Below are 25,702 nucleotides of genomic sequence, written 5' to 3'. Positions count from 1 at the left end.
CGTGATGAGGATGCGTTGCTGGGTCCCTTCCTCTAATGGGAAGTAGTCATTCCTGACAGCGGGCGGCAGCTCAGGGCCAGGGTAACCAGACACCGCGGCGGTGCTGGCCTGGACCGAGGATGGTGGCAGGCAGAGGCAGGTGAGGCAGGAGGTGATGGGCAGGACTGGAGGATAGCCGGCGGGGGACGAGGAGAGCCGCACGGTGGCAGCCTGGCAGGGAGAGAATGTTCCCAGAAGAGAGTGGGGATAGACAGGCTGGCTCTGCTGGAGAAGAGGCAGGCCGGCGCCGGGAGAAGTGAGCCGGTGGCAAGGAGGGAGTCATGTGGCAGGGAAGCGCTGCATGGGGTGCGCCTGGGAGCTGGAGGATGGATTTCCTGAAGGGGGAAGGCTGTGATGGTTCCAGAGAATAGGTTGTGGGTGGGAGAGAGCTGGGGGTGGTGCCAGGGGATGGGTGAGCTGGGTGATGGATTTCCTGAAGGGGGAAGGCACCTTAGTGATGATTCCAGAGAATAGGTTGTGGGTGGGAGAGAGCTGGGTGGTGCCAGGGGGTGGGCGAGGATGAGCTGGGTGATGCCTTTCCTGAAGGGGGAAGGCATCTGAGTGATGGTTCCAGAGAATAGATTGTGGGTGGGATAGAGCTGGGTGGTGCCAGGGGACGGGCGAGGATGAGCTGGGTGATGCCTTTCCTGAAGGGGGAAGGCATCTGAGTGATGGTTCCAGAGAATAGATTATGGGAGGGATAGAGCTGGGTGGTGCCAGGGGACGGGCGAGGATGAGCTGGGTGATGCCTTTCCTGAATGGGGAAGGCACCTGAGTGATGGTGCTAGAGAATAGGTTGTGGGTGGGAGAGAGCTGGGTGGTGGTGCCAGAGGATGGGCGAGGATGAGCTGGGCGATGCCTTTCCTGAATGGGGGAAGGCACCTGTGTGATGGTGCCAGAGAAGAGGGTGGGGGTGGAAGAGAGCTGGGGGATGATGGCAGAGCTCATGGTACCAGAGAAAGTAAACAAGTTAAGGCTGCTTGTAGACCTCGGAAGCATCAACAGCGAGATTGTAACCAACAATTACCCTATGGCCTGAATTTCAGAACTGATACTGTTAAAACAAAAACATTACATTTACCCACAGTGGGCATCAGAAAGGCAAACCACCAAATAGATGCACCTGCTAATTAATCAAAACGGGCACTGGCATTAATCCCTCCCCTTTGAGGTCGTTTGGTAGTCAAGAATGCCTTTTGGATTGTTCCTCGTCAGCCGAGATGTTTCAGAGCATGATGTACCACATACCTGGCGATCTAGCCCACCTAAAATTTCTAAGATGACACATGAAGAATCAGTAAAGCAGCACAATTACACATTAGACATGATCATGTCCAAACTTCAAATTGCAGAACAACAGCACTGAAATATCTGCATTGTTTCAGACATAGGTGGAATACCTTACATATGGCATATCGGGGAAAGGACTAAAGCATACAATAGACTTACTGGAGACTATCGCGAAGTCACTCGCATTAAAAATAAAGACCAATTAAAAAATGCTTTATTCTGTTGGTGGAAGAGCTATGAATTCATGCCCTTGCAGTCAGAATAATGAAACTTTTATGGTCTTTTGCACTTTATGCAGGGATATCGGACAATGAAAAGTAGTACAGCTTTCATAATAGTTGTAATTATAACCTAGCACTATTGTATCTATTAAGATTAGAACATTACTGAGCTTGTTTTACTGTTGCCAGGCTGTAATTGCTGCTACAAAAAGACGATGAACATACAGTGGCATAAATGGGTTCCCTGTATAGTTGCAGTGATGACCTTTAATACTCGCAGTGTATAATTCAGTATGATTTGATGGATTTTTTCCCCTTGTGTAGATGAAAGCAGGGCACAATATTTGCACTCACCACTAGCCATTGGCTAGTGATAAGTGGTGCCTAAGAAATTGTGTTCTCTGGGATTGAGGTGGAGATTCACTTTTAATGGCTGGCTGGTAGCTTTCACTTTGAAATATTTACCCCTGGATGAAATAACATGTTATGGTGATCACAGGGGCAAAAGTTACAAACTACTGTCCAGATATAAAAAAAAGTACCCGCCACCTCAACTCTATACATACACGCCTCCCCCTTTCTTACTCGCCAAGACTTAAACATCACTAGCTAGTGGCAAGTGCATATTTTGTGCCCTCTGTGATCAGGTTGTTTAGGGTGTTGTTTTATATTCTCATTTTATATTAATGTTATGATTTGTTATTGTGTGATGTGTATTTAAATGTGAAATAAAGTATTAATTCCCTCAATTACCAAATTTCAGTTTCATTTCTTACCTATGGCTGCTGTTACAGGAAGATTCTGGACATTAATAGTGGTATTGGCTGTTTTCCCCAGACTATTGAAATGACCATGCGCTTTTTGGTCCACTGTATGATCGGCAATGTTCCAGATAAGATTTGGAAGTGGTGGTATTTTACTCCATATTTTTTAAAGGTGGGAGTAAAATGATTTTTTAGTGAGTAAAAATTGTAAGTCCAATTTCCAATGAGAGCATTTTGTAAGCAAGTAAACCTATGTTTTAACTGAAAAACGGTAATGTTTTTGTAATATTTATTTCTTTGTACCTAGTTATTGATGCCCATTAAAAGATACAATGTGCACTACTGGTCCTAAGATATCCATAGAGCTGTGAGGGTGAAAGCAGGGGGGGGTGCAAGATGTCTTTTTTCCTATTTTTTGTTGGGAGTTTGGAAACATGCCCATTTTATAGGGAGTAAAAGTGGCTGATGCACACCTTATCTATAGGGCTGATGATAGGTTGAGGAGAAATGTCTTAAGCCATTTTTTTTAAAGTCTATGGATTTCCACCAATCTAGATTTTGTTTACTGTCAAATTTGGGCAATTGGGACATGTTGGACGTTCACAGTTGGAGAATACTGGGCTTTGTAAATGTTGGACTGAAATATCAATTTACTTGGTGAGGTTTGTTCTCAGCTGTTCATTTTTTGACCTCTTAGATTTTTTGGGTAATAACTGTTTTATAGAAGCTGCTTGTCTTGAACACTAGGCATTTTTTAGACTTTAGGGTTGGGTTATTTCTTGTATGCATTTTAATGTAAACCTATTACTCCATACCTCTCGTAATGTGTTCCTCATTCCTCCCAGGAGCAATATGCACATTATGATCCAGTAAATATGTTTTGGAATGTATGCTTTTCCAGTGCAATCATTGTTCCAAATTAGCTATTAGGAGGAGTATTAATTTTTAGATATGGTCATTTTACTTGGTAATATATTCATGGTTTTTTAAATGGTTGTTGTTTTACATTCTAGCAATGTTCCACCACACCTCTGGAGTATTGGGCATGTTATCAATGTGATTATTCCTTGAAATATACTTAAATCAGATATTTGTGTCTTCTTGTCTGGAGTTTTTGTATGCTGGATTATGATACCCACCTCCTCGAAGCATTTCCAAGTAGTAATGTTCCTTGGTCCTTATTAAATGCCCTCTACGCTCAGGCCTCTAACTTGGACCAAGAGTCATTCACTGCCTAGTAATGCCCTTGGAATGCAGCATTATTGCTTGAGTTTTACCATGGCCCTCATCTTGATTAATACAATGGATAAAGCATGGAGAATACACATTTATGCATGTTTTGCTATGTCTGCTTAACATGTGGTTAGTAGGTGTGAATTGTCACTGTGGAACACCCAAACAGTCTGTGAAACTGCACAGAATATCTTTGGTTTTAAAGTCTGTTTACAGTTTGAGTTTACGGGTGGAGAATCCACTTGGACAATCCACATATTGGAATAATGAAGCAAGTAAAAAGCATGCCTACCGCAAGTAACACCACCTACGCAAAACCTGTGCAAATCGGGGTTGGGAGCCACAAAACAGCAATACTACAATGGAAACCATTCGGAGCAAGTAATTAAATACCCTCCATCGTAAACCATGCAGAAATCGAGGGGTCTGGTCAAAAGAGGCAACAATTGCCGTGTTCACTGCAACACTGCACCATAGCAGCTGTTTGACTACATCATTTAGGCAAATCTCAGTGCTACGAGCTCCTGCCCTGGTGGAGCAGCAACAAGCCAAGCAGATTGCTGGGCAGACGCCCAGCAGTATTTCCATCCCCCATGGAGGAAGGCAGAGTGAGAAGAAGAGGCCAGAAACAGACTTTAGTGGAAAGACGCAACTGCTCTGCCGAGCAGGCACAAATAGTTGTGATGCGTCTGCTCCATCTGCAGTTGCTAGTTTGTGCGCTTTGTGGCCTCTGACGATAAAGAACCTTAAGTCATCCTGTGCAACTAGGAAGCTAGCTGTAAGGAACTCATGCTGGCAGCAGTAAAGACGCACAAGTGATCACAGTTCAAGGGTGTTTAAACAGTATAGGAAGGTTGGAAAAACACCTATTCTAGACCTAAATCTAAGATGGGAGCAGGCTTCGACTATCAAACAATAATAAGACAGTCCTAGTGGTGTCTTTGTCAAATAAAAAGGGCCTATGCTAAAATAAAACTGTTGCCAATCCTCACGCTAAATACAAAAGAAGTGTGGGATAATGTTCCTGCCAGAGGACATGTCGGGTAAATGACAAGCCTCTTGACACACTGGGCAGAGCACCACATCGCATTTCCCCCAGGGCGCAAGCTGCTCATTACCTGGTCTGGGATATGTCACCCATTGCCTGATTGGCCATTGCCTGAAAGCAGGACTTGTCGTTTTGTTAAGGATACTTGTTCAGCCTTCGCCACTGGCTACTGATAACTGATTTTTGGCTTGTACGTGTTTGTGTGCTGTGCATGTGAAGAAGTGTGAAGTGTGGGGACAGTGCTTTTTTAATTTTTATTTATGTATTTTTTTATTATTTATTTATTAATTAAATGCCTGGCTATTAACTTTATTTTTGGCATTTTACCTCTGATTATACAGAACGTTTGCACCCCTGGGGAGGGGTATTAGCTGCCCTATAATTAAGTCAAACATCGATTGCATTGACTTTTCGCAAAATTATATTGCAAAATTATATTGCTGATAACCTTGACTCGCTGAATGGATTTGGCTGAAATTCAAACTAAAAGTGAGACACAGGCCCCTTGAAACTGGAAACTTTTGAGAAAATTGCTAAATGGTTCAAAAGTAATTTTCGACCTACTCTCGTTCATTTTCCCATAGAGGAAAAGGTTCTTCAATTGAACAGCTGTAACACAAAACCTGCTAGAAGCATTTACATCAAATGGGGAAGCAAGTTGGTCGCTAAACATTGCAAGTATACCTTTTTGTTTGTTTTGTTTTATATCCATCCAGTGATTTTTAAACATAAAATGGATGGAGAAGGGGGAGCCCACTGCCCAATGTTTTTTTTTTTTTAACCTTTCTTCCATGGTACTTTGCAGCACTGAGGCTTTTCTGAAATGACGAGCCTAGTTTCATATTTTTGGAATGCCAAAAAAGAAATGGGCTCCAAATTGTACAGTGGGAAAGGGGTTGTTTCACATTTGGGTAGAGGGGGAAACGTGGGTAGTTGTGGAAACTTGACGTGGGCGGGAGAGCTAATTTTGTGGCAGATTTTTTTTTCTTACTATGGGAACATCGCAAGACACACTCAAAAAATAAATGTGGCACGCAAACCAACTAATGAAAGGGGGAGAAATGGAGAGTCGGGGAGGATTTGCAGTGGCAGGACCTATAAAGGAGGAGTGGAAATGGAGATGGCAGATGGGATAGGGAGGACCTTAAAATTGTAAAGTGTTTTCCGACTTCCAGGGTAATAAGCAAACCATGCATTACGGTGGAAATGATTAACAGGAATGATTACTGTCGTAATGCAAGGTGGCGGTGAGGTGACCTTGATACGTTTCAGCAGGAAATGAAAGGAGAGGACGGCATAGGAAAGGGACAGTGGCCCATGTTCTTTTACTTGTATTGGTTTGGCATGGACAGTCAGTAGGAAAGAAGGGATCACGTTATTTTCAAATGAGCGAATATATGGGCCATGGCTGTAGGCCACAGCAACTGGCCATGGTCATTTTTTTAGTTGATGCAACTGCGAAAGTGGAAATGGCATGATTGCAATGCCCATTGGCTATGGACAAAGGTGTCAGATTAGTTACTTGGCAGAGGTATTGCCAGTGGGCCTTTGGCTTTTTTCTTATTTTTGACAAATTAGTGCATGCAACATGGCCAGTGGCCATGGCTGAAGGCCTTGGCCCATGGAGAAGATATAGCATAACAAATCCTTTGAATTTTAGTTAATAACTTTAGCTCAGACAGTGTTAAGATCTGATTCATTGTAACAAAACCCAGGAAATTTGACAGGGGTGGGAAGTGGCAACAATCTTAAGAGTCCTCCTCCCATTGCTCAGCCTAGGAGTACAAACATGATATCGCAAACAGCAGGAATCAACAAGCCAATCACAAATTACATCGTGGGGGATGATTCAATATTAATGGAGGGTGTTTTGTGTCTTTGTTTCCCACATACGCCGATTTTCCTGTGTTTTGTTGCGATGAATAGGATAATATTAACTGTGTCGTTTTTTTCAATATCTTTACTTGTACATCTCCTGGTGGCCTAGCCTGGAAGGTTTTCAGATGTTTCCTAAAGGTATAGTTCTCAATTCTCTAAAGTTGGAGATGGTGCAGGTGCTAAATGTAGGGACTCCTACCGAGGATGTGTGGCTTTTCTTTATCTATTTTATAACTTAGGTGTGATTGCCAGGAGGGTGGAATGCGAACAAAGGGTCTGTTTAATAGTATAGCAGATACATTTGGTTGCTTAGGAAGTTCGGGTTGTGGTCCTAATAGCCTATCGAAACCATGACGAAAGCCTGAGTTGCAGCTTGCATTCTTGCTGAGACAAAGAGGAAAGTGAAAATATTACTCTTAAATCAGAGATTAAAGAAGTCTTTCCAAACATTGTTACGCCTGGGGAACCGTGACAATTTTCTTTAAGAGGATACCCTTGTCTTTCAGTACTTGAAGCACTTCGAGCTATCTCCTAGTTACCTGGCTAAGTATTGTCTATCCTGAGCTGGGAGCAGCCCGACTAGTAACCTTTTCAGTTTAGCTGTGCTTATTTTTTAACAGTTATGGCTTATCCAAGTGGCAGAAGGCATTTGATTACATTACTTTAGCAACGTATTTCTTTAGTTTGCTTAAAGAGAAAGTGGATTTTGATTTATTGTTTCCATTTAAGGAAGAGCATAAATCCATCCAGCATCTAGATGCTGATTAAAGACAAAAGATAGGTCATACATCTCTAGTGTTAGTTAAAGAGGTGTGTTCTAACGTTTTACACCAAAACATTGTATCAGTTGTAGTAACTGTAATGAGGAAATGTTAGGAAGAGAGGTGAATGGGATTAGGTCTGGGTAACTCCAGTGTGTTGGACAGCTGTGACACATGGGTCTGGAATACATTCTTGTTTCCTGTCTGATTAAATGAAGTGAATTCGGGGCTGCATCTTGCACGTACAAATTTTGAGTCGGTGAGAATTTGAAACGGTGAGAAGAATGGAATGGCAGATGGTGTTGAATGCCACCAATGTGCCCAGAAGGGCCAACACACCAACCATGGCAAACTTCACCACTCGTTTCAGATAGTCTAAAATTTTGGGCACTTTGGTTTCCATGCCATGTGATGGTTGACAGCCGTTTTCCAAAATGTCAATCGGGAGTAGTGACCACTTCGGATTGAGGTTTAATGCACCGTAGGGGCACAATTTGTTTCTTTTCTGCATAGGACTGATGCAACTTCATTTGAAGTTTGTGTAAGCAGAAACCAGAGGAGAACGTTGTTTGGTATCCTTATAAACTGATTGGCTAATCTAGGTGGTTTGCCAGCCACTTAAGGGCTGCGGGCTGGGTGTATATCTGCTGGCGCGTCAGAACATTTACAGTTCTAGACTAGTTCAAGGGACACAATTTCAAGTTGCAAGCTACTAGCTAGCCATAAAAAATGTCACTCGCCACCTCAATTCTATACATAAACACAGCATACTATTTCTCAGTCGCCAAGAGTAAATGATCACTACCCAGTGTCTAGTGGTGCATGGACATTTTGTACCCTGGACAAGTTAACCATATTCTTCTTGGTTCAAGGTTTTTAAACTGGTTTCTTGGAGTGAGGGCAGGTGACCGACAAGTAAACACATCCATGACAGTCGCGGCACAGAAAATGTTCTTACTCATTTATTTCAACATTGATTTTTGAGATTTTTGTTAGAGCAAAAGTGCCAGATTATCGCATAATGGTTGCTCCTGTGCTATGTCATTCTGAGTTGCCACTGGATTTTGCATTTCATCCGTCAGGTGGCAAAGTGAGTTGGATGGGGAGGCAAACAAGAGGTTCTTTACAATTACGTTTTTTGCGTATCTCAAGTTATTATATTTAAAAATTGGCCACTCGAGGATTTTGTCTGTTGCTGAAGTGATTGCGCTACACATGTTTCAGCCTTTTTTCTGAAAGCTTTTAGTTCTTCAGAAAACCCTCTTAGCAGGTGCTTCATTAAGATGAACTTTAAGACTGTTTTGGGTCTATTTCCTGAGTAATCTAGTTTGGAAGCCAGTTAAGTAGTTGTCAGTCCAGTTTGTATGTTTGGGGCTTGGTTCTATTATCGTGAGAACAGCCTACCAGTTAACGGGTGTATCTTGCCCTTTTACGCATGTAAATATGGCAAACACTGACCATTTAATTTTGTACTGCCTACCATGTACCCTTTGATTTATTCATTAAAAAAACATACTTTCCACCACTAGATGGCAATGTAGCATTTCTTTTGTCAGCAGCATAGCCTTCTTATGCATGATGGTGAACTTCCAACTGAAAGACCAAATCTGTAACAGCTAAGCGAGCAACACAATAAAGCACGCACCCTTTTAAAATGTGTTCATACCCATAACGTATGTGTTGGATAAGTTTTACTCTCTTGCAGAGGAGAAAACTAATTTTTACTCTTGAAATTGCATTTATGCTCTAATTTGAAAAATCATGCGTAAAATACTCCCACCTCAAAATCTTATCTGGAGCACTGCGTGAGAATGTCTGTCCTTTAATGGAAACGCAGTACAAGTAACCTTTATGGATTGGATGATTTGACTAATTTGGAGTTCAGACTTTATGTTCTAATATTTATTCAGCACAGTGATCAGACCAAGCTATTGGAGGATGGAAAGAGATTTTCCTTTTAAAGAAAGAGTGACCCGTTTCATAGTTGGGACCTTGTATGTTTTGATGACAATGTAGGCCTGCCTTGGAGCCATCTAGGTTTTAGCTGGATCGTAATAAGTCATCAATTTTTTTAAATCGAAGTGCCCAAGGATAGTCCAGTTCTTATGCACGATAAATTGGTCTACTTTGGGAATTAATGTGTTTGAGAGGGCTTAATCTTGAAAGATGTGGTTGTCACTGGCAGCACCCCTCGATGACAAGTGGGCCTTTTTTACACTTGCTACTAAGATTTTAAAGTGTGTGGGGTTTGGGTTGTGGGAGGACTCAAGCTCAAAGAGAGCTCATAAGTTATCATTCGAAAGACGTTGTTGATGTATTTATACCCCTATCAAGTATACAATGTGAATGTAAGATCTATGCTTAATGGCGGATCTTGTGTTTACTGAGGTGAGCTTGTTTAAGGGGAGTAATTAGTTGTGTGTATGTGTGAGTGCACTTGTTTGGTAGGGCCTGTGACAAATTAGTTGAGAACTTAAAAATGGTGAACTGCCCAAATAATCTTGAGTGACGGTTTCATCGAGGGAGAACGGCGCTTTCTTGGAGGACGACAGACTTGGGTAAGAATAGCTTTGGTGCGGGAAATCGAGCAAATATTCCTGCATCTGCCCTGTTCAGATCAGGTGCATACTGGCTTGTTTTGGCATGCTGCCAGTGTGCCCACTGGGCCGCTGCTTTTGTCCTCCCTTTAAAATATTGTACCTTGATACATCCAGTAGTGTCGATCAGCTGGGAGTGTGGCAAAGTAGAAAGTGTTTGCCAGGAAGAGTCAATAATCAAATGGAGATAAAAAATGTCAGAAGGAATAGAGAAAATCCCATCACACACTTTATGGGACTGTCCTTTTAAACAAGATGTTGGTGTTTTAAGCGGTTCTAAATGGAAAATATAACCTACATTGTTAGTCAAATTCTCTGAGTTTCGGGCCCATTTCTGTTAACATGTGCTTCAATAGTGCATCCATGTACAAATCAGACCTTGACATTTCCACTAGCCATTAGTTTCTGGTAACTGACTGTTGGCAAGTAAGAATAGTGCGCTGTGTGAATGTGAAGAATTGAGGGGGCAAATAAACTTGCAACTTGACATATTTACTCCTGTACAAATTATTTTTTAGGCAGACCTGCTCTTCACATGTGTTTGCTTGCTTCCCAGGGTCAACACATAACACAATGATCCTGTGAAAGAGCTGTCTGCCATGCATCATGGATGGGCTGCAGTAATAGTGGACATGGCTGCTGGGTATTTTTCCACTACAATATAAGTACAGAAATGCATCTCATAACAAAGGTAATTTAATTGACTTCTTACCTGAAAGCACTCTTCCTCTGTAAGAAAAGTAATCGCTTGGAACCCCATCCACGCCTTCTTGCTAATGGTATAAAGCAGGATATTGCTACAATAAGGTAATTTCAGCTTCCGGACACCATGGATACAGCACAGGCATGACAAAGTTTCTGAGCACTGCAGGATGCTGTATGCACACAACATGGCTCTTAATCGCATGTGCCCATACCTAAGCAGGATATGGATGAGCCTATCGGACATTTGTACTCCCTTTAAAAATAGGCAAATACTCCCAAATAATAATAGGAAGTAAAAATACTCCCAACAAAAAGACAGGAAACGACACGTAGGACATTATCGCCCCCCTGCTTTCACCCACACAGCCCCATGGATATGTTTGCAGCAGTGGTTTCCGTAATGCCACAGGAATACACTTCTACCTGATCAAAAGTAGTAAGCATGTACATTGTAATGAACATGAATAACTAGGTACAAAGAAATAATTATTACAAAAACAGTTTCCAGTTTTATTTTTACCAGTTCATAAAATACTCGCATTGGAAATTGGACTTGCATTTTTACTCCCTAAAAAAATTATTTTACTCCCAACTTATAGGAAGTAAAATATTCCCACCTCCAAATCTTATCTGAAGCACTGGGCAGAGGTATAAAATGTTGACAGTGTAATTTAGGTGTCTCAAAGAGATGATATCTTGAATAATTTTCCAGAAAATTGTAAACAAAATCTCCCGAAAAAAAATCAATGTATATCCTGTTTTTACCAAAACATTTTACTCCAACTGCAGGGGAGTGTTAATCAACCGAAATAAGCGCATGACAGTAGACGGATAGAAGAGTCATAAAGAAAATGCACTAATTGTATAACTCCTGGTGGTATGAGCGGGCATGTGCAATGTCTGAATCCAAGCAAATACAAAATGAATTCTGGTGCTTCGGAAAGAACATCCCAGAGGGGCAACGTTTAATTCAAATGCAAGTGAAAAAATAGCCCTAGTGAAATGTGACAAAAATAAATGTCTGCCCGCTTCCTTGAACGTCTGCTGTAGGTAAGAGTGATGGGGTTTCCACTCGCTCTATAGGGACAATGCCTCTGGTGCTTGCTTCAAACATCTTGCCATCAGAGGGGATAGGTCGAGCTGTCATCACAGTGTAGGCCTCCGCAGGGAAAATGGCAAAAGTGTATTCGGACGAGCAGAGTGACGACAAAGGTGACCACTCCCTCACCGCTTCACAGGCCTATGGGTGCTGCAAGCTGTCGTTGCTTTCTTGAGGCACTATGCTCGCTTTAATTCTGTGGAAGACCATAAGAGAGTCTGAATGTGGAAGGAAGCTGTGGAGTTAAGATTGGCTTTTTAGCTTGCTACCGCAAGCCCCCAATGCTCTGTCTTGTTTTGGATTAGAATGACAGCCTCTCTCCAACTCACAATTAGCTTTTCTACACCTGATGGCAGCAGTAGAAAGTTGGGGGTTTCTGGTCTGGCACAGACCGGCAGACAAGAGACTGCTATGTCAGGTGATTTTGGGAGCATGGCTGCAGAGCACAGATATGTAAATAGAGGTTTAACTGGGGCCTATGTGAGCAGTCTCCATGAAGAGCAGCAGAGCTGTTGAACACCCTTGGCCAAATGTCGGGAGGTGCGAGTTTTATGAGAGATAGCCTTGCCTTGTCCTGGGTGGTGGCAACGTTTTTTCTCTCCTTGAAGGATCTTGTTTAAACAGCAGGGACATGTATAGAAGGGAGAAAGGAGTCATCAGCCCCAAACATGTTGCACAAGACCTTGGAGAGAGCAGTCTATGCTTCATGGGAGCACTGTGAAGTACCTCACAACTTGTGGGATCTTGGCGTCCATGAAAGCTCATCATAAAAATGTGTATAACAGGGCTCGAAATTAAGATTGGCTAAACCGGAGCTACAAGCAGCTCCTATGCATCCAGCATGAACCAGTCACCAGGAGATGCTACTAAAGAAGGAGGAGCTAGTACATTGCGTTACGCAATTATAACCTCCTCATAAAAATGCAAACATGATTTTTAACCATTATTTATGACCCCTTATGCTTCAAATGTTATATAGATGTGTCCTCCATGTTTATTTATAGATTGTCCCAAATGCACAGTGTTAAATTCACATAATTGTGTTTGTTCGGCATCCGTTGCCCTCGAGGAGCCAAAAGTAGCTCCTGGTAATTGTTGGTTCTAAGCTAAACGTGCTTGTCTAGGCTATAAGCAGGAACTAAATAGCTCCCAGGGCCCCTCAATTTCATACCCTGTATAAGGTTCAGCAGACTGTGCCATCAGAGGTGGCCATGGAATTCCGCTCACATGGGGCAGAAATATATTCAATGCGACTCCTTGTGTGAAAATACTGGAAGAGAGGCTGAGTCATTTGGGACAGATAAACTTACCTGAAGTGGTAAGTGGCAGAAGCCTTATTTTAAACTGAATATGACGTGTGGGAAATGGGCTAACAAAGGACAGGCAATGAGTCCTGCATGGATTGCTCTCTTTCTCCACAAACACATACAGCATTAAAAGAGCGTTCAGGTTATCATCTCGACTGGCGTGGGGGGTGGGCTCTGCTCCTGTGGAACTCTTTGGGAGCCCGCCAAGTGAACCCTCCATAAGAGGCACGCCTCGATAAAGCGCTTCACTTCAATGGGACTACGCAGACCAAAACGATGCTGAAGTTGAAAAAGATTTCTGGAGAACAGGAATTCCATTGTGTTGCGTGGGGTTGTGGCCTCTGATTGGCAAAACAAAAGAGTTGATGGTTGGAAGGTTTAGAATTGATCTTTAACCTTTGGCATTGCTCTGGGCAATCCCCCAGATCATTGTTCTTCATCCTGCCAAGCAATTAAAGAAGGGGGCAAGGCCATATGCCAATCAGGCCTGGTCCCACCCCAAAAGGGGCAGTCCAGCCCGAACTGCTTGGTCACATCCTTTCTGCATGAGACCACAAGCATCCCCAGACATGTTTCCGCCTCGTTGGGCGTTCTCAGTTAGGTGTAACTTGCGTCTCTAGGCCCAGCAGGCTTTAGACCCACATCTGGGCCATACCCGTGCTACTTTGTTTGACTTGAGCAAAACAAAAGTGGTGACGCCTTGAAGGTTTAGCAATTACCTTAAACCTCTCGCAATTGCTCTAGTCAACCCTCCAGGCATGGTTCTTTGCTGCCAGGCATTTAAAGAAAGGGGAAAGACCATATGCAAATCAAACTTGGGCCCCCCACGAAAGGGGCAGTCCAGACCGACCTGCTTGGTCACATCCCTTCTGCACGAGACCACAAGCAACCCTAGACAGGTTTCAGCTTCTATGGGTGCCATCAGTTAGGTGTAGCTAGGGTCTCTTGGCACATGGCAAAATTAAATGTCTCACTAAGGAAAGATTTGTGTTTTCTGATGCAGCCAAGACATTTGTGCACAGGGCTCACACTGGTTGATTTTCTGAACTGGGCTCTCTCCTTTTGTCATATTTTATGGGAATAACTGTGGGGACCGCAACCACTTTGTGACCTGTGGATATATGTTCCTCTTTGTGACTTATCTGCTTCTGTGTCCCCGAATTCATCCTATGTTCACTATACCTCCTCTCCCATAAGGGTGGGTCTGTTCTTTTTTGGGCGTCTTGGCCTGATGCAACTATCTTGCAGTTCAATTAGCCAACATGTAAGGTTCCATTCCTGTTTGGGATTCCCTGCCTGAAGTTTGTTATTCTGTTACCGATTTCCGTGCAGGTCTCAATGTTGTTTTCTGTTTGAGATAACATGCTGTTCAATAAATGACATTTGATCATAGCCAGGGTGAGGGTCGCTTCAGCTCGAGCGAGCAGCAACGGCCTCCACCCCCCAGTTCGTCTGTCTCTGCCTTCCGGGCAGCATTCACCCTGGCCTCCCGCAGAGTGTTGGCAGCCCGCAGTTTCTATTGCATCTGTTCCATCATTCAATACATCTGCACTAGGACCTGAGTCACGCAGACCCATGTTAGCTGCCAGGTACTCTCGTTCTGCTCAACACACACTTGAGTTGCCTCCATGATGGTATGAACAACCAGGACGTTTAAGTAGCAGGTAGAAGAGGCTGGATTAATAAACGTGAGACCGCAGGGGACAATCTCAAGAGGAGGGCCGAAACACATTGTGTCGACCAAGATCCGACTAGATCCCATCAACTGACTAGTCTCTTTTTCCCGATAAGGACAATACGTGACCTTTCCCACAACTTGTCACAGAAGTAGATTAATAAAATATTAAGAAATGAAAAATACAGTGAGATTAGAATGGGTTAATTTCATATGCCATATTTTCTGTCTAATGTACTAGGTGTGTTGTATTTGGATCCGATTTTGTTCAAGAATTTTGGAAAAAGATTTTTTGAACATCTGCGATGTACTAATGGTTTTTGGTACTTTTGTTACTAAGCACCAACGCAAAAATTAAGTCTGTCCTTTTGAACTTTGTTTTACGTTGTGAAATGTATGTGATTGGTTGTTAAAGAAGAGCAAGAATATTTTTTGATCAATGAAAATAAATATATTTTTGGATTTTAAAAAAGTCTGGTGCTAAGCCCTATGACTAATGCAACATCGGACGATTCTTGTGTGTTACTGTAAAGCAACATCGGACGATTCTTGTGTGTTACTGTAAATTTAGCAAGCGAGAAAGGATGTAACATTGCAGGTTACAATCTGATCTACATTTACTGGTGTTAAGGTGCTGATGTCTCGGGTCCGAAAAACTACACTGCATGTGATGGATTACCCTTTCTTCTCTCCTCGCCAGGCTATTTTTGGTGGGAAGCAATTCTTCAGCCAGTAGTCTCCAGCAGAGTATATAGAGCTGAAAGTATGTTTCTTTTTTACTTGCTCCCATTGTGGCTCCGGCAAAGCATGTTCCTTCTGAGTTGCCCTGGGGCCCTATCATGTTGTAAAACATATGTTCCTGAGGCTTGCACCGAAGGTCTACACAACCTAACACCAGGTGAAATCCTCAGATGCCACATCTGCAGCATTTTCCTGGCCCCCAGGCTGATGTTCCTGGCGGACTTAGTATCAGTCTCTGGCCTTACCTGTGGCAACCCAGAGGTACCCTATAGATTGCGCTGATGGTGATTCTAGGACTGGAGATGCTGAACAACCTCTATGCCAGGCTGCTTCAACGCAACAGCCCCTTTTGATGGCTTAGCTTGCACACTGCTCTATATGTTTGGAAGCTCAGTTACTGCCTGGTCACTAACTAGAAGTCCTTTCCACTCGCCACGTGCTGCCAAGGAGTGACCATGGCATCGCAAGCTATCGCAAGAAACACTCTCCTCTCCAAGATCATCATAACCGTGGTTCAATATGGCTTCAAGATGACACCAAAGAAATCTATTTCATAGTTGATTTCTTCCAATGTTCTCATGCTTTTGCAATACTGTCAGGGAGACTATACCAATCATAAGTTACGAGGCAAGCAGTACGTGTACTTATTCAAGCCCACCAATTTTCGTTTTGGGACTTGCATCGTCTGGTATTTTCCTTGTCAGTACAGCTCTCTGGTCCCTCTATGTACATTCGTATTAAAGCTGGTCGACATCTGAACTCCTCCATGAGATGCCCTCTGGTTTATGAATGAAGGCTACTATTCTGTAGTTTTGGGATTTTAAGAAGTCCCCCCGCGCGCCAAGCCTTTTACATGCCTTCTGCCTTCACTCTGGCAAGACGTGGGTTTTGGAATTTCAGCGATAGCTGCCTTTCTATTCTGTGAATCGGCCTTTCTTTGGATTATTTTGAGTTCTTTACCAAAATGGAAGCAGTTTCCTCAGCCCTTTCCACTTGAATCTCTACTCGCACCCCACCTGGTCTTGGGGTACGTTTTTTTGTGTCTTGCCTGAGGGCTGCTTCACTGGCTGGAATATGCCAAAGTCTGCTTTTAATGCATCCTGTTTTTTTCTTGGCAAATCTACCTTTCTGAATTAAATGTTTCTTTAGTCTCTAGCTCACAATAAAAATGGAAACCTGTTGTTGCAGCGTAGTGAATAGGTTTTTCTCTCCCATGCAATGGTTTACTTATACACTTTTGCAACCGCTTGGTACCACAATGTGTTTGAATTCTAAATGTTACTAGAATCCTGATTAACAATCCTAGTAAATTATTTTGAAATATTTGTTCCTCTGTAGCCACACATCAGGAAAGTACCACCTTATGAAAACATTTCTGATGCTTGTTAATCTGCTTAGACTCACATGATGTGCATATGGTCCGACATCCAGTGGTAACAGTGGAGTATTGCATCTTGTCTTTCGTTGACCGGAAGGGGATGTCGGCCTAGGCGTGTCTGTAACACTATCCCTATCGTGACGTGTAGTGTACCCAAAATCCCTCACGTGCCAAGGTCCCTCAAATATTTTTTTTCCGTCCAGATAACTGGTCGCCCTATGGCAGAGCTCTTACATAAGAGACATTGTTTATCTTTTGTCAGTTATTCCCTTATAAGTCACTTCCACGGCGATTTAGAACTTGGACGAACACTGCTGAAAGTTTCTACGGCGGTGGATTTCAGCGCCTAAGATCCAGCGGCTGAGGCATTCACGTGGCCGGGCCCTCTGGCCGGCCTACACAGTATGGAGAGTGGGGTTGGGGTGGCCAGATCTTTCGTTATGTCTTTCCTCTTTCCCCCTCTTTGCCCTCTAGGTCTGGTCATCTTTGTTTATACCTTTCGCTATGGAAAGGACTCCATTTAGGTTCTACCCTAAGTGTAGGGTCAGATACCCGTGGAAAGACTAGCACAGAACGTGTCATTCTTGTCTCCCCTTAGATCACGACGTGAAGCGGTGTGCGGCTTGTAAGCTCCTTCGGCCTAGACCCTTAAGGAGCACTGTGTAAAGCGGTGGGCCACGTACGGTATGTCACGAGCTGAACCCTCTTCACCCACCGCCAAACCCGCCGAAAGTGACCGGGGCAACTCTGATGACCAAACATCCATATCGGATGTCATAGACTTTGAGACGGACACTTCTAGGTCTGCCAGACCTGTCCCCGACCCTTCAAGGCATGACGCAAGTCTTGCTTCAGGGACAACACCCGGTGACAGGGGCGTACAAAAACCACAACACACTAAGCACACAACCCCACCACCGATTTCGATGGTTCGAAAAAGGTGAAAGCGGCAACAGGGCCGTGGCAAATTTCGGCGGATTCCTCTGATAGGGTAGATCAGAAGCCTTCCCTGAATCTGCAGCAGTCTTGTGTCTGGGCACTCCAAAAACAAGGGCGCTACCCCTAAATCGGGTTTACACGTCGAAGCGCGGTCATTTGACGGTCCCTAAAGACCCGGCAGGCCCAAAACCTATTACTAGGCCTCCAGGCGAAAAATCTACCGCTAGGCCCTCTAACGCCGCAGTAGGCGTTAAATCTTCCGATAAGTCTTCGAACCTGTTAACTCATGCAGATTCGGCAGAGATTGAAGATGGTATCGCAAGAATTACTTCGGCAGTTGGGCGGTACCTACACCGATCGAAACGTATGGGGCAGGCCGCGTATAAGTCTAAAGACACGCCCTGGTGCCCCCGATACTCGTGAAACCTATGAGGACAGTCGGGAGCCTCTGTCCAACACCGTTGGAGACAAATTTTGATGCCAAAGGGCAGAAAGCAAAGATTTTCCACCTTTGGGCCCTTCTGGTTCCTCTAAGTGGACAAGGGAGAAATTCGAAGGGTGCATGGATCGTCTTGAAAGTATTGTCTCGCTTTCTGAGCATCCTTCCCCCTGAGAGAACTCGTGAGGACCCTCTTTTAAGATCAGCTTCACGTTTCCAAGAAAATCTTGACTCTCAGCCCTCAGTTTCTGAAGATGTGGTCCAGATGGACACTTACCAGGACAGCTACAGCGAAGAAGAAAACCCGTCCTTCCTGCAGGACTACACTGAGGACCAGGCGGATGCCATGGACAACTGGGAGGAAACCCAGCAAGTGGAAACGGAGCCATGGATGCTCCCAACACAAGATCAGGACACTGATGGTCTATGCCTGGATTCTCCTCCATCCACCCCGGCTCGCCAGGCCTCGCCTGTAGACGACCATATGGCCTTCAATGCCATCTTAAGGAAGGCAGCAGATCACTTTCAAATCACTACTCAGGAGGCGATACCCGAACAAGACCTTGTGGAGGACATTCTCAAGGAGAAATTCCCCCCCGTCCCCCAAACCAAGCCATTCCCCTCCTAAATTCGGTTAAAAGAAGATTGGCCCCCTCACTAGTCACGCCAGCTCAGACCCGGTCAGTGAACCCAAGAGTGGAAAAACTATTTCGGCCAGCTCCTTCGGACCCTCAGTATATTAAAGGCCACGCCACTCCGACTCCTTGGTAGTCACTACTACCTGGAAACGGGCAGGAGTACCCCTTGCTACGGGGGAGGCACCCCGTATAAGGAATCCAAGAGGTTGTACGCCCTAGGTAAGCGTGTTACCTCGGCAGCTGCATACACCACACGCATAGCGAATAACGCCACGCTGCCGGCTAGTTATGCAGACGCACAATGGAACCTGGTACAAGAAGGTCTCCAGGAGATTCCTGAACCCGTTAGGTCCAGGCTTCTCACCATCGTGGCCGAGGGCAGGCAGGTAAATCAGAATATAATAAAGGGCACTCTGGACACTGCTGAGACAGCAGGCAGGTCTCTGGCCCAGGGCACTCTACTCAAGCGTCACGCTTGGCTTCGCAACTCAGGGTTCAAGCCTGAAACACAGGCCACTCTTATCAACAAACCCATAGAAGAGACCAATCTCTTTGGGAAAGCGGTCGACGATGCCCTGGAGCTGGGCAAGAAAGCGCACAAGACTCTTAAGTCCTTGCAACAAATAACTCGGAAACCTTTCCCCACAAAGGGGAGGTGGTTCTCGTCGGTCCTTTCGAGAGCAAGTCAGAACAACTACAGCATGGGTAACTAACTCTGGACAAACGTCAGGAAGCCATGCCTACTACCCACATGGGGGTCAGCGACGCAGCAAAGGCAGAGGTAGTCCCCAATCCCAGAGGAGCCGCAGCCTCTGGTCAGAAATGATCAACAGTTCCAGGTCCCCGCCCATGTCACCCCGGTCGGGGGGTGTTTCACATCTTTCCTCACGGCATGGGAGGGGATAACTTCAGACCAGTGGGTTATAAAGACGGTCGCCCACGGGTAATGCATGGAATTTGCCCGACCACCACAGTATAGACCGCCACGTTCACGGCGCCTCTCACCGGACCATCTGCAGATCCTGAATCAAGAGGTGGAAGCGCTGCTGGGAAAGGACGCCATAGAAGCTGTCCCTATTGTTCAGATAAACAAGGGTATTTAGTCAGTGTACTTCCTTGTACCCAAAAGGGACCTCACCATGCGCCCTGTTCTAGACCTGCGCCCAGCGAACAAATTCATAAAACCTCAAAGGTTTCGTGTAGTTACGCTACAGGAAGTGATCCCACTGAAACAAAGGGATCACATGGCAAAATTGGACATGAAAGATGCATACTTTCATACTTCAATGTTGCCAGCGCACAGGAAACATCCAAGGTTCATGATAGAGGACAGGAATTACCTATTCAAAGTGCTCTCCTTCGGCATCGCCTCGGCGCCAAGGGTGTTAACAAAAGTCTTGGCAGTCGCGGCAGCACACCTGCGCAGACTGTCCGTCCCGGTTTACCCTTTCCTCAACAACTGGCTCATAACAGGGGACTCTTATGACACAGGCTTTTGAACACCCAGAAGACCGTAGACCTTCTGTTCAGTCTGGGATTTTCCACCAACGAGAAAAAATCCAGTCTAGTCCCCAGTCAAGTAAAACAATTTCTCGGGGCTCTAATCCGGACATAGGACGGCCTCGTCTTCCCCTCCGAGAGGGTTCAGAACATGCTTTTTCATATCCCTCAATATGTAGCCAGTCGAGAGGTGATGGTACGCAAAGCCATGCGCTTGCTAGGTATGATGGCGTCATGCAAATACTTGGTTCCCCACGCATGTCTGCATGCGTCCCATGCAAGAGTGGCTCAACAGCCAGTGGAGTCAGGCCAGTGTACAATGGGAAGATCTGGTAGTTGTCTCGCCAGCCCTCATTCTCTCTCTGCAGTGGTGGTCGAGGGAAAACCTCTTAAAGGGGAAAACCTTCACCACCCCTGCAGTGGAAGCCACTCTCACGACAGACTCATCTCTCACGGGGAGGGGGCTCACCTGCTTCAGCAGACAGCGCATGGGTTATGGTCTCCACAAGTAGCATCCAACCATATAAATCTACTGGAGCTATTAGCTGTGTTCAAAGCACTGAAAGCCTTTCAAACACAGCTACAGGGTAAACAGTCCTGGTCCTGACATACAGCGCCGCAGCCATGTATTACCTGAACAAACAAGGGGGCACACACTCTCCAGGGCAATCCAAGCTGTCCCAAAAAATGTGGATGTGGGCTCTCAAACACAAGATGTTTCTGTTGTCCCAACACCTTCCAGGGGAACTCAATCTTCTGGCAGACTTGCTCAGCAGATATTTCCCACTTCCCATAGAATACGAATGGCGTCTGCACAAAGACATCGTGTCCAACGTCTTTGCAGAATGGGGCTTCCCAGAAATCGACCTGTTCGCAACTTAGGAGAATGCCCAATGCCAAGACTGCGACTTCAGGTACCCCCAGAACAGCTCCAAGGGGAACGGTCTCTGGATAACCTGGTCAGGGACATTTGTTAACGCTTCACCCCAGCCCCCCGACTCCCCTACTCAACAAGATAGTGTACAAGATGCCACAGGAACCAGTCACCATGATATTGGTAGACCCCATGTGGGCCCACCAACCCTGGTTCACTCATCTAATGGAAATGTCCCTCTCTCCACCACTAAAACCACCCTGCCCGTACAACATGTTGTCTCAGGACAGGGGTGAGACCCTACACCCATGCCCTCAAACTCTGAACTTAGCAGCCTGGCTCCTGAGGTCACCTTCAGCTCCTTTAGAGATGCATGGACATTCTCAGGGAAGCTAGGAAACCTAACACCCGGTAGTGCTATTCCAGCAAACGGTTTGTCATCTGGTGTAATGCCAAGGGCATCAATCTCATCGATTGCTCACACGTTGTGCTGTGCCTAACCCATTTGTTGGACACAGGGTTGGTCTTCAATTCCCTAAAGGTTCATCTTGCTGCTCTCTCAGCCTACACCACGTCACAACGGAAGGTGTTGTGGTGGAAAATACCTTTGATTAAAGCTTTTATGGAAGGGGTTAAGAGAATTCATCCTACCACATCTCACCCAGCTCCTGGATGGGATCTAAATGTGGTTTTAACCAGACTGTTACGCCCACCTGGCTCCCACATGGGCGTTGGTTGGACCCGGACAGCTTCGGTCTCCACCCACGTGATGCGTAGTGCAGCGATGACTGACTGGATCTGCCCTCCTAATCTTGTCTGCTTAACCTGTAGAAATATTCTCCTGCAAGTGTAGAGATGGATTTAGCCACTTGTGGATTCAAGTGATGGCACCCCCACAGTCCTCCCCAACTAATCACCTCCAAAATGCCCTCACAGCAATCTCACCTTATATTCTTGAAAGATGAGCTCTCCATCCTGCGTGGATTTGCAGGGGCGCGTCAATTCCCGTTACTTCACTGGTTTGAAGGCTCGGGAGCGTTCCAGAGAATATTGACTCTGAGGTTCCTGGTGAGGAACAGTAAGTATTAAGTTCATAGAGTTCAATATGTCCGATGTTCACTCTTGCTCCCCCCTTCCTTTCTTGTCATGCAGCTGGCTCGTGAAAAGATGCTCTTGTGGCAGCTGGTGGCGCTCAGGTAAGAGTCTGTATTACCCGGCGCTGTCTGGTAAATGTTGCACGAGGAAAACGTGTTTTGTCTCTCTTTACAGATGCGGCACGTGAAAATATGGAGAGTCACAAAAGGATGCCTCCGGTGGTAAATCAGTTAAGTCTATGGTGGTAAGAATGATATTTGTTGGTTCCCTCGGCTCACCTTGTGGTTTTCTTTTGTCTCCTAGGTGCCGAAGTTCGGCAAAGAAATGATGGAGGCAGCGCCGCCCCGAAGGATGCTGTGAAGACTGGTGAGTATGCGGCGCGTGCAGAAATTATGTTCTTTACAGGTCCGGAGACAAGATGGATCCAGAATGAGGTGTGGAATAGAAATAATTTTGTTTTCTAACCTTGTCCCTTTCTTTCCTCTTTGTTTTAGGAGCTCCAGATTCGAGGCTGGCATGGCAGAAGACTGGATGCAGGCTGCAGGCACGGTGAGTGTTACGCTGCTGGATGCAGAATAACGCAAAGCGTGTGTTGCTGGTCGGGCGTGGTTTAAATAGCCTCAAAAGTAGTCCCAGGTAAGAAGTCCCTAGAACCACACCCGAGTAAAAAATAGTCCCTGTAGAAAAATAGTCCCTTTCAGGCTTCATGTTGGATTGGAGTCATTTGCAGCATGGTCTGCCTGAGGTAAGTAATGACTATGAGCCTGGCGCCTTAGGCGCCAGGACTGAATCCAGATAGACCCTAGCCGGGGTTGCTGAGGTTTTACTAAATGTCTAGATGCCTGCTCCCGCGGCTGATGGGCTTGATCTGGATGCCTGGGGGTAGGCATCATGACAGCACTCCCCACCCCCCCCTAAAGTTGTTCTTCCCCTGGGCCCTGGTTTACTGGGAAGTTCCGATGGAATCTTTTCACCAACCGAGGTGCGTGGACGTGGTCACTAGGTTCCCATGACCTTTCTTGTGGTCCGTAGCCCTTCCAATCGATTAAATAAAAAAGTTTTGATTTAACCATCTTGGAGTCCAGGATATTTTTTACCTCGAATTCAGGTTCTCCATCTATCAAGATGGGGTCGGGTGGTTTGGTTAATCTTGTTCCTGGTTGAACTGGTTTTAAAAGTGAAACATGAAAGACAGGATGAATGCGCATATTAGAGGGTAATTCCAATTTGACGGCTACCGGGTTGATAATGGCCTTAATAGTGTAAGGTCCCAAATATCTACGGTTAAAAGTCCGAGTTCCCTTTAGAGGTATGTGTTTTGTAGCCAGCCAAACTTGATCCCCAATCTGGTATTGTGGAATTTCACTTCTATCTTGATCAGCATTTTTCTTATATTTCTCTTTTGCTTGTTTCAAATGTTCTGTTGCCTCTTTAAAGGCTTGTGTAATAGTAGAATGCAAATGACTAACTGCAGGCATTTCTAAATGCTGAGGCGAATCTAGTTCTGAGGTTCGAGGGTGATGTCCATATATGGTATAAAGGGGCTTTGTCCGGTTCCTGAATGTACAGAGTTATTGTATGCATACTCGGAAATCCATAAAATATCTTTCCAATTACTTTCGGTCTGGTGTAGCATGCAACGTAGGTACTGTTCAAGGGTCTGGTTGGTCCTCTCCGTCTGACCATCGGTCGGGGGATGGTAACTGGTTGATAACCTCACGTCGATTTGCGCCAGTTGACAACATTTCTTCCAAAAATGTGAAATGAATTGACTACCTCGGTCAAAGACCAATACGGAAGGAAATCGGTGTATTCGAACAATGTTTTCGAGGAGTTCCTTGGCCAGAATTGAAGCAGAAGGTAATCCCTTTAGAGGAATAAAGTGGGCCATCTTGAAAAAAGATCCATAATAACTAGAATGGTGTTAAATCCATTACATGGAGGTAGATCTGTAATAAAGTCTAACGATAAGGTGTGCCATGGTGTAGGTGGAATAGCCAAAGGTTGTAAGAGCTGGTTTTTTTCTTCCGACTTTTTTGTTTTGGGCGCAAATGCCACAAGACATTACAAATGACTTTACGTCTTTTCGCCAGGTGGGTCACCAGAATTGTCTCTTAATTTTAGCTTCAGTTTTTGCGATACCTGGGTGTCATGATAATTGGAGATGACTAGTTCTTGTAGTTCCTTGTGTGGTAGAAATAGTCGCCCTTGATAATAAGGTAGGTCATTGATGACTGAGTAGTCCGGGCCTTTCTTCACCCAGTCCTGCAGGGCTGTTGGATCGAAGAGTTGTTGGATCTTTACTTGAATATCCTCTAGTGTCTGTAGAGTGGTTATGCCAAGAATTCTTTGTTGAAATTATAGGCACCGGTTCCGGGTTCGCATATGCTTCTCCCATCCCTATTCTGGATAAGGCATCTGCCTTGCCATTTTTACAACCTGGTCGATAAGTGATCACGAAATCGAACTCGGCAAAGAACAATGCCCATTGAAGTTAACGCGACGATTGGGCCTTGGGTGATTTTTAATACTGCAAGTTCTGGTGATCGGTGATTACCGTAATGGTATGCCTGGCACCGAGAAGATAATGCCGCCAAGCCTTGAAGGCGGATTTGATGGCTAATAATTCTTTATCGGTAACCGCATAGTTTAACTCGGATGCCGAGAACTTTCTGTACCAAAATGCTACTGGGTGAAGTTGACCAGTTTCAGGATCCTTCTGGGACAGGACAGCTCCCATGGCTAAACTGGATGCATCAGTTTCAACTATGTTTGGAAGTTCGAGGCGTGGATGCTTTAAGACTGGTGCAGACGTGAATTTCGCTTTCAGCTCTTGGAAGGCCTTTTCAGCTTCTTCGGTCCACAAGAAGCGTTTGTTTTTTCGCAAAAGTGCTGTGATAGAGTGTACAACATGTGAGAAATCCAGAATGAATCTGCGGTAGAAATAAGCAAATCCGAGCATGCTTTGTACCCCTTTAACTGAACTGGGTGATGGCCACTTGAGGATTGCGTCCACCTTTCGAGAGTCCATCCGGACTCCTTTTGGAGTCGGGATAAATCCAAGGAATTCAACTTCGTAGCATGAAAAATGCATTTTTCAAATTTTGCATATAACTTGTGCTGCCGTAGTTTCTCAAGGACTGCACGAACGTGCTTCACATGGTCTGATTCTGAAGAGGAGTGCACTAGAATATCGTCTATGTATACAACAACACAGACGTCAATGAGTTCACGAAGAACATTGTTCATAAAATACTGGAAGGCTGCTGGTGCATTGCACAACCCGAAGGGCATCCCCTAGTATTCGAATAACCTGTACTTACTGCGAAAATCAGTCTTCCATTCGTCGCCTTTCTTTACACGTACCAGATGATATGCCCCTCAGAGATCTAATTTAGTGTAGATGCAAGCGTCCTTTACTTGGTCTAGTAATTCGGGGATCGGAGGCAATGGGTATCGGTTCTTAACCGTGATCTGATTT

The 25,702-nt window shown here is 45.0% G+C and overlaps 1 protein-coding gene across 5 annotated transcripts in view; it reads left to right on the top strand.

Annotated features, from left to right (window-relative positions):
* The window catches only part of ZBTB43 (zinc finger and BTB domain containing 43), a 194,102-nt gene that overhangs the window by 59,516 nt on the left and 108,884 nt on the right, over window positions 1–25,702 (top strand). For 2 of the 5 annotated variants that reach the window (XM_069609384.1, XM_069609380.1), the window contains exons 1-2: window positions 42–139; window positions 10,388–10,522. The exons of 1 other annotated variant lie outside the window; for it this stretch is intronic. The gene's annotated coding sequence lies outside the window, so the exon portion shown is untranslated. Of the gene's footprint in view, window positions 1–41; window positions 140–10,387; window positions 10,523–25,702 lie in introns of those variants that run through there. 2 more of the 5 variants (XM_069609381.1, XM_069609382.1) reach the window with 2 other exon arrangements.

This window comes from Ambystoma mexicanum, chromosome 8 (genome assembly GCF_040938575.1).
Source record: "Ambystoma mexicanum isolate Mex_15411 chromosome 8, UKY_AmexF1_1, whole genome shotgun sequence".
In the NCBI taxonomy this organism is placed as follows: Eukaryota; Metazoa; Chordata; class Amphibia; order Caudata; family Ambystomatidae; genus Ambystoma; species Ambystoma mexicanum.
This window is presented reverse-complemented; position numbering and strand designations above follow the sequence as displayed.